At 60.9% G+C, this 9,672-nt stretch overlaps 41 non-coding genes across 41 annotated transcripts; 27 read left to right on the top strand and 14 right to left on the bottom strand.

Moving 5' to 3' along the window:
- Nucleotides 1–78: 78 nt before the first annotated feature.
- Nucleotides 79–152, top strand: Trnat-agu (transfer RNA threonine (anticodon AGU)). The gene has a single exon. It is a non-coding gene; the product is annotated as a tRNA-Thr (tRNA).
- A 293-nt stretch (nucleotides 153–445) lies between these two features.
- Trnad-guc (transfer RNA aspartic acid (anticodon GUC)) lies at nucleotides 446–517 on the bottom strand. The gene has a single exon. It is a non-coding gene; the product is annotated as a tRNA-Asp (tRNA).
- Nucleotides 518–626: 109 nt separating this feature from the next.
- Nucleotides 627–697, top strand: Trnag-gcc (transfer RNA glycine (anticodon GCC)). Its single transcript has one exon. It is a non-coding gene; the product is annotated as a tRNA-Gly (tRNA).
- Nucleotides 698–840: 143 nt separating this feature from the next.
- On the top strand, nucleotides 841–912 carry Trnae-uuc (transfer RNA glutamic acid (anticodon UUC)). The gene has a single exon. It is a non-coding gene; the product is annotated as a tRNA-Glu (tRNA).
- A 47-nt stretch (nucleotides 913–959) lies between these two features.
- On the bottom strand, nucleotides 960–1,031 carry Trnad-guc (transfer RNA aspartic acid (anticodon GUC)). The gene has a single exon. It is a non-coding gene; the product is annotated as a tRNA-Asp (tRNA).
- A 262-nt stretch (nucleotides 1,032–1,293) lies between these two features.
- Nucleotides 1,294–1,366, top strand: Trnar-ccu (transfer RNA arginine (anticodon CCU)). Its single transcript has one exon. It is a non-coding gene; the product is annotated as a tRNA-Arg (tRNA).
- A 94-nt stretch (nucleotides 1,367–1,460) lies between these two features.
- On the top strand, nucleotides 1,461–1,534 carry Trnat-agu (transfer RNA threonine (anticodon AGU)). Its single transcript has one exon. It is a non-coding gene; the product is annotated as a tRNA-Thr (tRNA).
- A 308-nt stretch (nucleotides 1,535–1,842) lies between these two features.
- On the bottom strand, nucleotides 1,843–1,914 carry Trnad-guc (transfer RNA aspartic acid (anticodon GUC)). Its single transcript has one exon. It is a non-coding gene; the product is annotated as a tRNA-Asp (tRNA).
- A 109-nt stretch (nucleotides 1,915–2,023) lies between these two features.
- Nucleotides 2,024–2,094, top strand: Trnag-gcc (transfer RNA glycine (anticodon GCC)). The gene has a single exon. It is a non-coding gene; the product is annotated as a tRNA-Gly (tRNA).
- Nucleotides 2,095–2,237: 143 nt separating this feature from the next.
- Trnae-uuc (transfer RNA glutamic acid (anticodon UUC)) lies at nucleotides 2,238–2,309 on the top strand. Its single transcript has one exon. It is a non-coding gene; the product is annotated as a tRNA-Glu (tRNA).
- A 47-nt stretch (nucleotides 2,310–2,356) lies between these two features.
- On the bottom strand, nucleotides 2,357–2,428 carry Trnad-guc (transfer RNA aspartic acid (anticodon GUC)). The gene has a single exon. It is a non-coding gene; the product is annotated as a tRNA-Asp (tRNA).
- A 262-nt stretch (nucleotides 2,429–2,690) lies between these two features.
- Nucleotides 2,691–2,763, top strand: Trnar-ccu (transfer RNA arginine (anticodon CCU)). The gene has a single exon. It is a non-coding gene; the product is annotated as a tRNA-Arg (tRNA).
- A 94-nt stretch (nucleotides 2,764–2,857) lies between these two features.
- Nucleotides 2,858–2,931, top strand: Trnat-agu (transfer RNA threonine (anticodon AGU)). The gene has a single exon. It is a non-coding gene; the product is annotated as a tRNA-Thr (tRNA).
- Nucleotides 2,932–3,239: 308 nt separating this feature from the next.
- Nucleotides 3,240–3,311, bottom strand: Trnad-guc (transfer RNA aspartic acid (anticodon GUC)). Its single transcript has one exon. It is a non-coding gene; the product is annotated as a tRNA-Asp (tRNA).
- A 109-nt stretch (nucleotides 3,312–3,420) lies between these two features.
- Trnag-gcc (transfer RNA glycine (anticodon GCC)) lies at nucleotides 3,421–3,491 on the top strand. The gene has a single exon. It is a non-coding gene; the product is annotated as a tRNA-Gly (tRNA).
- Nucleotides 3,492–3,634: 143 nt separating this feature from the next.
- On the top strand, nucleotides 3,635–3,706 carry Trnae-uuc (transfer RNA glutamic acid (anticodon UUC)). Its single transcript has one exon. It is a non-coding gene; the product is annotated as a tRNA-Glu (tRNA).
- Nucleotides 3,707–3,753: 47 nt separating this feature from the next.
- Trnad-guc (transfer RNA aspartic acid (anticodon GUC)) lies at nucleotides 3,754–3,825 on the bottom strand. Its single transcript has one exon. It is a non-coding gene; the product is annotated as a tRNA-Asp (tRNA).
- A 262-nt stretch (nucleotides 3,826–4,087) lies between these two features.
- Nucleotides 4,088–4,160, top strand: Trnar-ccu (transfer RNA arginine (anticodon CCU)). Its single transcript has one exon. It is a non-coding gene; the product is annotated as a tRNA-Arg (tRNA).
- Nucleotides 4,161–4,254: 94 nt separating this feature from the next.
- Trnat-agu (transfer RNA threonine (anticodon AGU)) lies at nucleotides 4,255–4,328 on the top strand. Its single transcript has one exon. It is a non-coding gene; the product is annotated as a tRNA-Thr (tRNA).
- A 308-nt stretch (nucleotides 4,329–4,636) lies between these two features.
- On the bottom strand, nucleotides 4,637–4,708 carry Trnad-guc (transfer RNA aspartic acid (anticodon GUC)). The gene has a single exon. It is a non-coding gene; the product is annotated as a tRNA-Asp (tRNA).
- Nucleotides 4,709–4,817: 109 nt separating this feature from the next.
- Nucleotides 4,818–4,888, top strand: Trnag-gcc (transfer RNA glycine (anticodon GCC)). The gene has a single exon. It is a non-coding gene; the product is annotated as a tRNA-Gly (tRNA).
- A 143-nt stretch (nucleotides 4,889–5,031) lies between these two features.
- Trnae-uuc (transfer RNA glutamic acid (anticodon UUC)) lies at nucleotides 5,032–5,103 on the top strand. Its single transcript has one exon. It is a non-coding gene; the product is annotated as a tRNA-Glu (tRNA).
- A 47-nt stretch (nucleotides 5,104–5,150) lies between these two features.
- Trnad-guc (transfer RNA aspartic acid (anticodon GUC)) lies at nucleotides 5,151–5,222 on the bottom strand. The gene has a single exon. It is a non-coding gene; the product is annotated as a tRNA-Asp (tRNA).
- A 262-nt stretch (nucleotides 5,223–5,484) lies between these two features.
- Trnar-ccu (transfer RNA arginine (anticodon CCU)) lies at nucleotides 5,485–5,557 on the top strand. The gene has a single exon. It is a non-coding gene; the product is annotated as a tRNA-Arg (tRNA).
- Nucleotides 5,558–5,651: 94 nt separating this feature from the next.
- On the top strand, nucleotides 5,652–5,725 carry Trnat-agu (transfer RNA threonine (anticodon AGU)). Its single transcript has one exon. It is a non-coding gene; the product is annotated as a tRNA-Thr (tRNA).
- Nucleotides 5,726–6,033: 308 nt separating this feature from the next.
- Nucleotides 6,034–6,105, bottom strand: Trnad-guc (transfer RNA aspartic acid (anticodon GUC)). The gene has a single exon. It is a non-coding gene; the product is annotated as a tRNA-Asp (tRNA).
- A 109-nt stretch (nucleotides 6,106–6,214) lies between these two features.
- On the top strand, nucleotides 6,215–6,285 carry Trnag-gcc (transfer RNA glycine (anticodon GCC)). The gene has a single exon. It is a non-coding gene; the product is annotated as a tRNA-Gly (tRNA).
- Nucleotides 6,286–6,428: 143 nt separating this feature from the next.
- On the top strand, nucleotides 6,429–6,500 carry Trnae-uuc (transfer RNA glutamic acid (anticodon UUC)). Its single transcript has one exon. It is a non-coding gene; the product is annotated as a tRNA-Glu (tRNA).
- Nucleotides 6,501–6,547: 47 nt separating this feature from the next.
- Trnad-guc (transfer RNA aspartic acid (anticodon GUC)) lies at nucleotides 6,548–6,619 on the bottom strand. Its single transcript has one exon. It is a non-coding gene; the product is annotated as a tRNA-Asp (tRNA).
- A 262-nt stretch (nucleotides 6,620–6,881) lies between these two features.
- Nucleotides 6,882–6,954, top strand: Trnar-ccu (transfer RNA arginine (anticodon CCU)). Its single transcript has one exon. It is a non-coding gene; the product is annotated as a tRNA-Arg (tRNA).
- A 94-nt stretch (nucleotides 6,955–7,048) lies between these two features.
- On the top strand, nucleotides 7,049–7,122 carry Trnat-agu (transfer RNA threonine (anticodon AGU)). Its single transcript has one exon. It is a non-coding gene; the product is annotated as a tRNA-Thr (tRNA).
- A 308-nt stretch (nucleotides 7,123–7,430) lies between these two features.
- On the bottom strand, nucleotides 7,431–7,502 carry Trnad-guc (transfer RNA aspartic acid (anticodon GUC)). The gene has a single exon. It is a non-coding gene; the product is annotated as a tRNA-Asp (tRNA).
- A 109-nt stretch (nucleotides 7,503–7,611) lies between these two features.
- Nucleotides 7,612–7,682, top strand: Trnag-gcc (transfer RNA glycine (anticodon GCC)). Its single transcript has one exon. It is a non-coding gene; the product is annotated as a tRNA-Gly (tRNA).
- A 143-nt stretch (nucleotides 7,683–7,825) lies between these two features.
- On the top strand, nucleotides 7,826–7,897 carry Trnae-uuc (transfer RNA glutamic acid (anticodon UUC)). Its single transcript has one exon. It is a non-coding gene; the product is annotated as a tRNA-Glu (tRNA).
- A 47-nt stretch (nucleotides 7,898–7,944) lies between these two features.
- On the bottom strand, nucleotides 7,945–8,016 carry Trnad-guc (transfer RNA aspartic acid (anticodon GUC)). The gene has a single exon. It is a non-coding gene; the product is annotated as a tRNA-Asp (tRNA).
- Nucleotides 8,017–8,278: 262 nt separating this feature from the next.
- Trnar-ccu (transfer RNA arginine (anticodon CCU)) lies at nucleotides 8,279–8,351 on the top strand. The gene has a single exon. It is a non-coding gene; the product is annotated as a tRNA-Arg (tRNA).
- A 94-nt stretch (nucleotides 8,352–8,445) lies between these two features.
- On the top strand, nucleotides 8,446–8,519 carry Trnat-agu (transfer RNA threonine (anticodon AGU)). The gene has a single exon. It is a non-coding gene; the product is annotated as a tRNA-Thr (tRNA).
- Nucleotides 8,520–8,827: 308 nt separating this feature from the next.
- On the bottom strand, nucleotides 8,828–8,899 carry Trnad-guc (transfer RNA aspartic acid (anticodon GUC)). The gene has a single exon. It is a non-coding gene; the product is annotated as a tRNA-Asp (tRNA).
- Nucleotides 8,900–9,008: 109 nt separating this feature from the next.
- On the top strand, nucleotides 9,009–9,079 carry Trnag-gcc (transfer RNA glycine (anticodon GCC)). Its single transcript has one exon. It is a non-coding gene; the product is annotated as a tRNA-Gly (tRNA).
- A 143-nt stretch (nucleotides 9,080–9,222) lies between these two features.
- On the top strand, nucleotides 9,223–9,294 carry Trnae-uuc (transfer RNA glutamic acid (anticodon UUC)). Its single transcript has one exon. It is a non-coding gene; the product is annotated as a tRNA-Glu (tRNA).
- Nucleotides 9,295–9,341: 47 nt separating this feature from the next.
- On the bottom strand, nucleotides 9,342–9,413 carry Trnad-guc (transfer RNA aspartic acid (anticodon GUC)). The gene has a single exon. It is a non-coding gene; the product is annotated as a tRNA-Asp (tRNA).
- Between the last annotated feature and the right edge of the window lie 259 nt (nucleotides 9,414–9,672).

Here is a 9,672-nt window from a genome sequence, read left to right as displayed (position 1 = left end):
CCTCGCTAGCGGTGCCCGACCGTTTCCTCTCATTTATGTATCGGCAGTGTAGATCGCGGCACGCCTGGCCCCGCTGTCGGCGCCATAGCTCAGTTGGTTAGAGCGTCTGTCTAGTAAACAGAAGGTCGAGGGTTCGACTCCCCCTGGTGCCTTCTCGCCGATATTCACGCGGGCGCGTTCGCGCGCCCCTTTTTCCTCGCGCGTCTCGCCGCCGAGTCCCTCCGTCGCTGCCTGTGCGCACGCCGGAGCCCGTTGTCCTTTTAAAGTTTTCTGTTATGCTGGCGTGTTGGTTTTATTGTATTTGTTATTGTGTTTTGTTTTGCCCCGCCCGTGGTCTTCGTCTTTCTGCGTCGCCGCACTTTGTTTTGTTTTGGTACTTCGTTTTATGCCGCTCCTCGCGGTCGCCGGCCGCATAAGGTCAAGCGGGCGTGCGAAAAAGGAAGCCCTCCCCGGCGGGGAATTGAACCCCGGTCTCCCGCGTGACAGGCGGGGATACTGACCACTATACTACCGAGGACTGGTTGACGGCTGGCGTGCCAGGAGTTACTTCGCTCGCTCCTCGCGTCGCCCGCAACGCCATCGGGATATCGAGACCTGTACGGCCGCCGCCAGGGATTGGCCGTCAAGCATCGGTGGTCTAGTGGTAGAATACTCGCCTGCCACGCGGGTGACCCGGGTTCGATTCCCGGTCGATGCACGCTTCTTTTGCATGTCTGCCGGCCAACCGCGTCGAGTCGTGGCTGGCAGTGTGTGATGTGTGTTGCCGGGTGCCTTCCACTCTATTGTTGTGGCGTGCGGCAGAAACGGCGACTCGACAGACGTGCGCTGAGGGACCAGGTCTCCGATATGGTCTAGCGGTTAGGATTCCTGGCTTTCACCCAGGCGGCCCGGGTTCGACTCCCGGTATCGGAACAATTGCTTTTTTCCTCGCCGTCACGGGGCCGTCGGGTAAAAGGTGCCTCCCCGGCGGGGAATTGAACCCCGGTCTCCCGCGTGACAGGCGGGGATACTGACCACTATACTACCGAGGAATCCTGGCAGACCGCGTCCCGTTGTCGCGCGCCACTCGCCTTTGCCGCTGCTCCGAGGGTCCCTGGCCAACAGAGACGCGCAGGCGTGCACCGTTCAGTTGCGTGCAGACTTGCAAAACTGATTGGTGTGGACAGGTGTACCAGTGGTCTCCTAGTAGCACGGCGGCAGGCTAGCTACCCTGTGCCGCGTGTACACCGTTCGAACGAGCGCGTCGTCCCTCCGACAGGTCGACCACGGCTATTTTCCCCACCCCAGAAGCCAGCCTCCGTGGCCCAATGGATAAGGCATCGGCCTCCTAAGCCGGGGATTGCGGGTTCGAGTCCCGTCGGAGGTGGTCCCAGGTTTTGCTCCCTCGCTAGCGGTGCCCGACCGTTTCCTCTCATTTATGTATCGGCAGTGTAGATCGCGGCACGCCTGGCCCCGCTGTCGGCGCCATAGCTCAGTTGGTTAGAGCGTCTGTCTAGTAAACAGAAGGTCGAGGGTTCGACTCCCCCTGGTGCCTTCTCGCCGATATTCACGCGGGCGCGTTCGCGCGCCCCTTTTTCCTCGCGCGTCTCGCCGCCGAGTCCCTCCGTCGCTGCCTGTGCGCACGCCGGAGCCCGTTGTCCTTTTAAAGTTTTCTGTTATGCTGGCGTGTTGGTTTTATTGTATTTGTTATTGTGTTTTGTTTTGCCCCGCCCGTGGTCTTCGTCTTTCTGCGTCGCCGCACTTTGTTTTGTTTTGTTTTGTTTTGTTTTGGTACTTCGTTTTATGCCGCTCCTCGCGGTCGCCGGCCGCATAAGGTCAAGCGGGCGTGCGAAAAAGGAAGCCCTCCCCGGCGGGGAATTGAACCCCGGTCTCCCGCGTGACAGGCGGGGATACTGACCACTATACTACCGAGGACTGGTTGACGGCTGGCGTGCCAGGAGTTACTTCGCTCGCTCCTCGCGTCGCCCGCAACGCCATCGGGATATCGAGACCTGTACGGCCGCCGCCAGGGATTGGCCGTCAAGCATCGGTGGTCTAGTGGTAGAATACTCGCCTGCCACGCGGGTGACCCGGGTTCGATTCCCGGTCGATGCACGCTTCTTTTGCATGTCTGCCGGCCAACCGCGTCGAGTCGTGGCTGGCAGTGTGTGATGTGTGTTGCCGGGTGCCTTCCACTCTATTGTTGTGGCGTGCGGCAGAAACGGCGACTCGACAGACGTGCGCTGAGGGACCAGGTCTCCGATATGGTCTAGCGGTTAGGATTCCTGGCTTTCACCCAGGCGGCCCGGGTTCGACTCCCGGTATCGGAACAATTGCTTTTTTCCTCGCCGTCACGGGGCCGTCGGGTAAAAGGTGCCTCCCCGGCGGGGAATTGAACCCCGGTCTCCCGCGTGACAGGCGGGGATACTGACCACTATACTACCGAGGAATCCTGGCAGACCGCGTCCCGTTGTCGCGCGCCACTCGCCTTTGCCGCTGCTCCGAGGGTCCCTGGCCAACAGAGACGCGCAGGCGTGCACCGTTCAGTTGCGTGCAGACTTGCAAAACTGATTGGTGTGGACAGGTGTACCAGTGGTCTCCTAGTAGCACGGCGGCAGGCTAGCTACCCTGTGCCGCGTGTACACCGTTCGAACGAGCGCGTCGTCCCTCCGACAGGTCGACCACGGCTATTTTCCCCACCCCAGAAGCCAGCCTCCGTGGCCCAATGGATAAGGCATCGGCCTCCTAAGCCGGGGATTGCGGGTTCGAGTCCCGTCGGAGGTGGTCCCAGGTTTTGCTCCCTCGCTAGCGGTGCCCGACCGTTTCCTCTCATTTATGTATCGGCAGTGTAGATCGCGGCACGCCTGGCCCCGCTGTCGGCGCCATAGCTCAGTTGGTTAGAGCGTCTGTCTAGTAAACAGAAGGTCGAGGGTTCGACTCCCCCTGGTGCCTTCTCGCCGATATTCACGCGGGCGCGTTCGCGCGCCCCTTTTTCCTCGCGCGTCTCGCCGCCGAGTCCCTCCGTCGCTGCCTGTGCGCACGCCGGAGCCCGTTGTCCTTTTAAAGTTTTCTGTTATGCTGGCGTGTTGGTTTTATTGTATTTGTTATTGTGTTTTGTTTTGCCCCGCCCGTGGTCTTCGTCTTTCTGCGTCGCCGCACTTTGTTTTGTTTTGTTTTGTTTTGTTTTGGTACTTCGTTTTATGCCGCTCCTCGCGGTCGCCGGCCGCATAAGGTCAAGCGGGCGTGCGAAAAAGGAAGCCCTCCCCGGCGGGGAATTGAACCCCGGTCTCCCGCGTGACAGGCGGGGATACTGACCACTATACTACCGAGGACTGGTTGACGGCTGGCGTGCCAGGAGTTACTTCGCTCGCTCCTCGCGTCGCCCGCAACGCCATCGGGATATCGAGACCTGTACGGCCGCCGCCAGGGATTGGCCGTCAAGCATCGGTGGTCTAGTGGTAGAATACTCGCCTGCCACGCGGGTGACCCGGGTTCGATTCCCGGTCGATGCACGCTTCTTTTGCATGTCTGCCGGCCAACCGCGTCGAGTCGTGGCTGGCAGTGTGTGATGTGTGTTGCCGGGTGCCTTCCACTCTATTGTTGTGGCGTGCGGCAGAAACGGCGACTCGACAGACGTGCGCTGAGGGACCAGGTCTCCGATATGGTCTAGCGGTTAGGATTCCTGGCTTTCACCCAGGCGGCCCGGGTTCGACTCCCGGTATCGGAACAATTGCTTTTTTCCTCGCCGTCACGGGGCCGTCGGGTAAAAGGTGCCTCCCCGGCGGGGAATTGAACCCCGGTCTCCCGCGTGACAGGCGGGGATACTGACCACTATACTACCGAGGAATCCTGGCAGACCGCGTCCCGTTGTCGCGCGCCACTCGCCTTTGCCGCTGCTCCGAGGGTCCCTGGCCAACAGAGACGCGCAGGCGTGCACCGTTCAGTTGCGTGCAGACTTGCAAAACTGATTGGTGTGGACAGGTGTACCAGTGGTCTCCTAGTAGCACGGCGGCAGGCTAGCTACCCTGTGCCGCGTGTACACCGTTCGAACGAGCGCGTCGTCCCTCCGACAGGTCGACCACGGCTATTTTCCCCACCCCAGAAGCCAGCCTCCGTGGCCCAATGGATAAGGCATCGGCCTCCTAAGCCGGGGATTGCGGGTTCGAGTCCCGTCGGAGGTGGTCCCAGGTTTTGCTCCCTCGCTAGCGGTGCCCGACCGTTTCCTCTCATTTATGTATCGGCAGTGTAGATCGCGGCACGCCTGGCCCCGCTGTCGGCGCCATAGCTCAGTTGGTTAGAGCGTCTGTCTAGTAAACAGAAGGTCGAGGGTTCGACTCCCCCTGGTGCCTTCTCGCCGATATTCACGCGGGCGCGTTCGCGCGCCCCTTTTTCCTCGCGCGTCTCGCCGCCGAGTCCCTCCGTCGCTGCCTGTGCGCACGCCGGAGCCCGTTGTCCTTTTAAAGTTTTCTGTTATGCTGGCGTGTTGGTTTTATTGTATTTGTTATTGTGTTTTGTTTTGCCCCGCCCGTGGTCTTCGTCTTTCTGCGTCGCCGCACTTTGTTTTGTTTTGTTTTGTTTTGTTTTGGTACTTCGTTTTATGCCGCTCCTCGCGGTCGCCGGCCGCATAAGGTCAAGCGGGCGTGCGAAAAAGGAAGCCCTCCCCGGCGGGGAATTGAACCCCGGTCTCCCGCGTGACAGGCGGGGATACTGACCACTATACTACCGAGGACTGGTTGACGGCTGGCGTGCCAGGAGTTACTTCGCTCGCTCCTCGCGTCGCCCGCAACGCCATCGGGATATCGAGACCTGTACGGCCGCCGCCAGGGATTGGCCGTCAAGCATCGGTGGTCTAGTGGTAGAATACTCGCCTGCCACGCGGGTGACCCGGGTTCGATTCCCGGTCGATGCACGCTTCTTTTGCATGTCTGCCGGCCAACCGCGTCGAGTCGTGGCTGGCAGTGTGTGAGGTGTGTTGCCGGGTGCCTTCCACTCTATTGTTGTGGCGTGCGGCAGAAACGGCGACTCGACAGACGTGCGCTGAGGGACCAGGTCTCCGATATGGTCTAGCGGTTAGGATTCCTGGCTTTCACCCAGGCGGCCCGGGTTCGACTCCCGGTATCGGAACAATTGCTTTTTTCCTCGCCGTCACGGGGCCGTCGGGTAAAAGGTGCCTCCCCGGCGGGGAATTGAACCCCGGTCTCCCGCGTGACAGGCGGGGATACTGACCACTATACTACCGAGGAATCCTGGCAGACCGCGTCCCGTTGTCGCGCGCCACTCGCCTTTGCCGCTGCTCCGAGGGTCCCTGGCCAACAGAGACGCGCAGGCGTGCACCGTTCAGTTGCGTGCAGACTTGCAAAACTGATTGGTGTGGACAGGTGTACCAGTGGTCTCCTAGTAGCACGGCGGCAGGCTAGCTACCCTGTGCCGCGTGTACACCGTTCGAACGAGCGCGTCGTCCCTCCGACAGGTCGACCACGGCTATTTTCCCCACCCCAGAAGCCAGCCTCCGTGGCCCAATGGATAAGGCATCGGCCTCCTAAGCCGGGGATTGCGGGTTCGAGTCCCGTCGGAGGTGGTCCCAGGTTTTGCTCCCTCGCTAGCGGTGCCCGACCGTTTCCTCTCATTTATGTATCGGCAGTGTAGATCGCGGCACGCCTGGCCCCGCTGTCGGCGCCATAGCTCAGTTGGTTAGAGCGTCTGTCTAGTAAACAGAAGGTCGAGGGTTCGACTCCCCCTGGTGCCTTCTCGCCGATATTCACGCGGGCGCGTTCGCGCGCCCCTTTTTCCTCGCGCGTCTCGCCGCCGAGTCCCTCCGTCGCTGCCTGTGCGCACGCCGGAGCCCGTTGTCCTTTTAAAGTTTTCTGTTATGCTGGCGTGTTGGTTTTATTGTATTTGTTATTGTGTTTTGTTTTGCCCCGCCCGTGGTCTTCGTCTTTCTGCGTCGCCGCACTTTGTTTTGTTTTGTTTTGTTTTGTTTTGGTACTTCGTTTTATGCCGCTCCTCGCGGTCGCCGGCCGCATAAGGTCAAGCGGGCGTGCGAAAAAGGAAGCCCTCCCCGGCGGGGAATTGAACCCCGGTCTCCCGCGTGACAGGCGGGGATACTGACCACTATACTACCGAGGACTGGTTGACGGCTGGCGTGCCAGGAGTTACTTCGCTCGCTCCTCGCGTCGCCCGCAACGCCATCGGGATATCGAGACCTGTACGGCCGCCGCCAGGGATTGGCCGTCAAGCATCGGTGGTCTAGTGGTAGAATACTCGCCTGCCACGCGGGTGACCCGGGTTCGATTCCCGGTCGATGCACGCTTCTTTTGCATGTCTGCCGGCCAACCGCGTCGAGTCGTGGCTGGCAGTGTGTGATGTGTGTTGCCGGGTGCCTTCCACTCTATTGTTGTGGCGTGCGGCAGAAACGGCGACTCGACAGACGTGCGCTGAGGGACCAGGTCTCCGATATGGTCTAGCGGTTAGGATTCCTGGCTTTCACCCAGGCGGCCCGGGTTCGACTCCCGGTATCGGAACAATTGCTTTTTTCCTCGCCGTCACGGGGCCGTCGGGTAAAAGGTGCCTCCCCGGCGGGGAATTGAACCCCGGTCTCCCGCGTGACAGGCGGGGATACTGACCACTATACTACCGAGGAATCCTGGCAGACCGCGTCCCGTTGTCGCGCGCCACTCGCCTTTGCCGCTGCTCCGAGGGTCCCTGGCCAACAGAGACGCGCAGGCGTGCACCGTTCAGTTGCGTGCAGACTTGCAAAACTGATTGGTGTGGACAGGTGTACCAGTGGTCTCCTAGTAGCACGGCGGCAGGCTAGCTACCCTGTGCCGCGTGTACACCGTTCGAACGAGCGCGTCGTCCCTCCGACAGGTCGACCACGGCTATTTTCCCCACCCCAGAAGCCAGCCTCCGTGGCCCAATGGATAAGGCATCGGCCTCCTAAGCCGGGGATTGCGGGTTCGAGTCCCGTCGGAGGTGGTCCCAGGTTTTGCTCCCTCGCTAGCGGTGCCCGACCGTTTCCTCTCATTTATGTATCGGCAGTGTAGATCGCGGCACGCCTGGCCCCGCTGTCGGCGCCATAGCTCAGTTGGTTAGAGCGTCTGTCTAGTAAACAGAAGGTCGAGGGTTCGACTCCCCCTGGTGCCTTCTCGCCGATATTCACGCGGGCGCGTTCGCGCGCCCCTTTTTCCTCGCGCGTCTCGCCGCCGAGTCCCTCCGTCGCTGCCTGTGCGCACGCCGGAGCCCGTTGTCCTTTTAAAGTTTTCTGTTATGCTGGCGTGTTGGTTTTATTGTATTTGTTATTGTGTTTTGTTTTGCCCCGCCCGTGGTCTTCGTCTTTCTGCGTCGCCGCACTTTGTTTTGTTTTGTTTTGTTTTGTTTTGGTACTTCGTTTTATGCCGCTCCTCGCGGTCGCCGGCCGCATAAGGTCAAGCGGGCGTGCGAAAAAGGAAGCCCTCCCCGGCGGGGAATTGAACCCCGGTCTCCCGCGTGACAGGCGGGGATACTGACCACTATACTACCGAGGACTGGTTGACGGCTGGCGTGCCAGGAGTTACTTCGCTCGCTCCTCGCGTCGCCCGCAACGCCATCGGGATATCGAGACCTGTACGGCCGCCGCCAGGGATTGGCCGTCAAGCATCGGTGGTCTAGTGGTAGAATACTCGCCTGCCACGCGGGTGACCCGGGTTCGATTCCCGGTCGATGCACGCTTCTTTTGCATGTCTGCCGGCCAACCGCGTCGAGTCGTGGCTGGCAGTGTGTGATGTGTGTTGCCGGGTGCCTTCCACTCTATTGTTGTGGCGTGCGGCAGAAACGGCGACTCGACAGACGTGCGCTGAGGGACCAGGTCTCCGATATGGTCTAGCGGTTAGGATTCCTGGCTTTCACCCAGGCGGCCCGGGTTCGACTCCCGGTATCGGAACAATTGCTTTTTTCCTCGCCGTCACGGGGCCGTCGGGTAAAAGGTGCCTCCCCGGCGGGGAATTGAACCCCGGTCTCCCGCGTGACAGGCGGGGATACTGACCACTATACTACCGAGGAATCCTGGCAGACCGCGTCCCGTTGTCGCGCGCCACTCGCCTTTGCCGCTGCTCCGAGGGTCCCTGGCCAACAGAGACGCGCAGGCGTGCACCGTTCAGTTGCGTGCAGACTTGCAAAACTGATTGGTGTGGACAGGTGTACCAGTGGTCTCCTAGTAGCACGGCGGCAGGCTAGCTACCCTGTGCCGCGTGTACACCGTTCGAACGAGCGCGTCGTCCCTCCGACAGGTCGACCACGGCTATTTTCCCCACCCCAGAAGCCAGCCTCCGTGGCCCAATGGATAAGGCATCGGCCTCCTAAGCCGGGGATTGCGGGTTCGAGTCCCGTCGGAGGTGGTCCCAGGTTTTGCTCCCTCGCTAGCGGTGCCCGACCGTTTCCTCTCATTTATGTATCGGCAGTGTAGATCGCGGCACGCCTGGCCCCGCTGTCGGCGCCATAGCTCAGTTGGTTAGAGCGTCTGTCTAGTAAACAGAAGGTCGAGGGTTCGACTCCCCCTGGTGCCTTCTCGCCGATATTCACGCGGGCGCGTTCGCGCGCCCCTTTTTCCTCGCGCGTCTCGCCGCCGAGTCCCTCCGTCGCTGCCTGTGCGCACGCCGGAGCCCGTTGTCCTTTTAAAGTTTTCTGTTATGCTGGCGTGTTGGTTTTATTGTATTTGTTATTGTGTTTTGTTTTGCCCCGCCCGTGGTCTTCGTCTTTCTGCGTCGCCGCACTTTGTTTTGTTTTGTTTTGTTTTGTTTTGGTACTTCGTTTTATGCCGCTCCTCGCGGTCGCCGGCCGCATAAGGTCAAGCGGGCGTGCGAAAAAGGAAGCCCTCCCCGGCGGGGAATTGAACCCCGGTCTCCCGCGTGACAGGCGGGGATACTGACCACTATACTACCGAGGACTGGTTGACGGCTGGCGTGCCAGGAGTTACTTCGCTCGCTCCTCGCGTCGCCCGCAACGCCATCGGGATATCGAGACCTGTACGGCCGCCGCCAGGGATTGGCCGTCAAGCATCGGTGGTCTAGTGGTAGAATACTCGCCTGCCACGCGGGTGACCCGGGTTCGATTCCCGGTCGATGCACGCTTCTTTTGCATGTCTGCCGGCCAACCGCGTCGAGTCGTGGCTGGCAGTGTGTGATGTGTGTTGCCGGGTGCCTTCCACTCTATTGTTGTGGCGTGCGGCAGAAACGGCGACTCGACAGACGTGCGCTGAGGGACCAGGTCTCCGATATGGTCTAGCGGTTAGGATTCCTGGCTTTCACCCAGGCGGCCCGGGTTCGACTCCCGGTATCGGAACAATTGCTTTTTTCCTCGCCGTCACGGGGCCGTCGGGTAAAAGGTGCCTCCCCGGCGGGGAATTGAACCCCGGTCTCCCGCGTGACAGGCGGGGATACTGACCACTATACTACCGAGGAATCCTGGCAGACCGCGTCCCGTTGTCGCGCGCCACTCGCCTTTGCCGCTGCTCCGAGGGTCCCTGGCCAACAGAGACGCGCAGGCGTGCACCGTTCAGTTGCGTGCAGACTTGCAAAACTGATTGGTGTGGACAGGTGTACCAGTGGTCTCCTAGTAGCACGGCGGCAGGCTAGCTACCCTGTGCCGCGTGTACACCGTTCGAACGAGCGCGTCGTCCCTCCGACAGGTCGACCACGGCTATTTTCCCCACCCCAGAAG

The sequence above is a fragment of the Patella vulgata genome, chromosome 1 (genome assembly GCF_932274485.2).
Source record: "Patella vulgata chromosome 1, xgPatVulg1.2, whole genome shotgun sequence".
Lineage (NCBI taxonomy): Eukaryota > Metazoa > Mollusca > Gastropoda > Patellidae > Patella > Patella vulgata.
The sequence above is the reverse complement of the archived record's forward strand: the minus strand, read 5'-3'. Positions and strand labels throughout refer to the sequence as shown.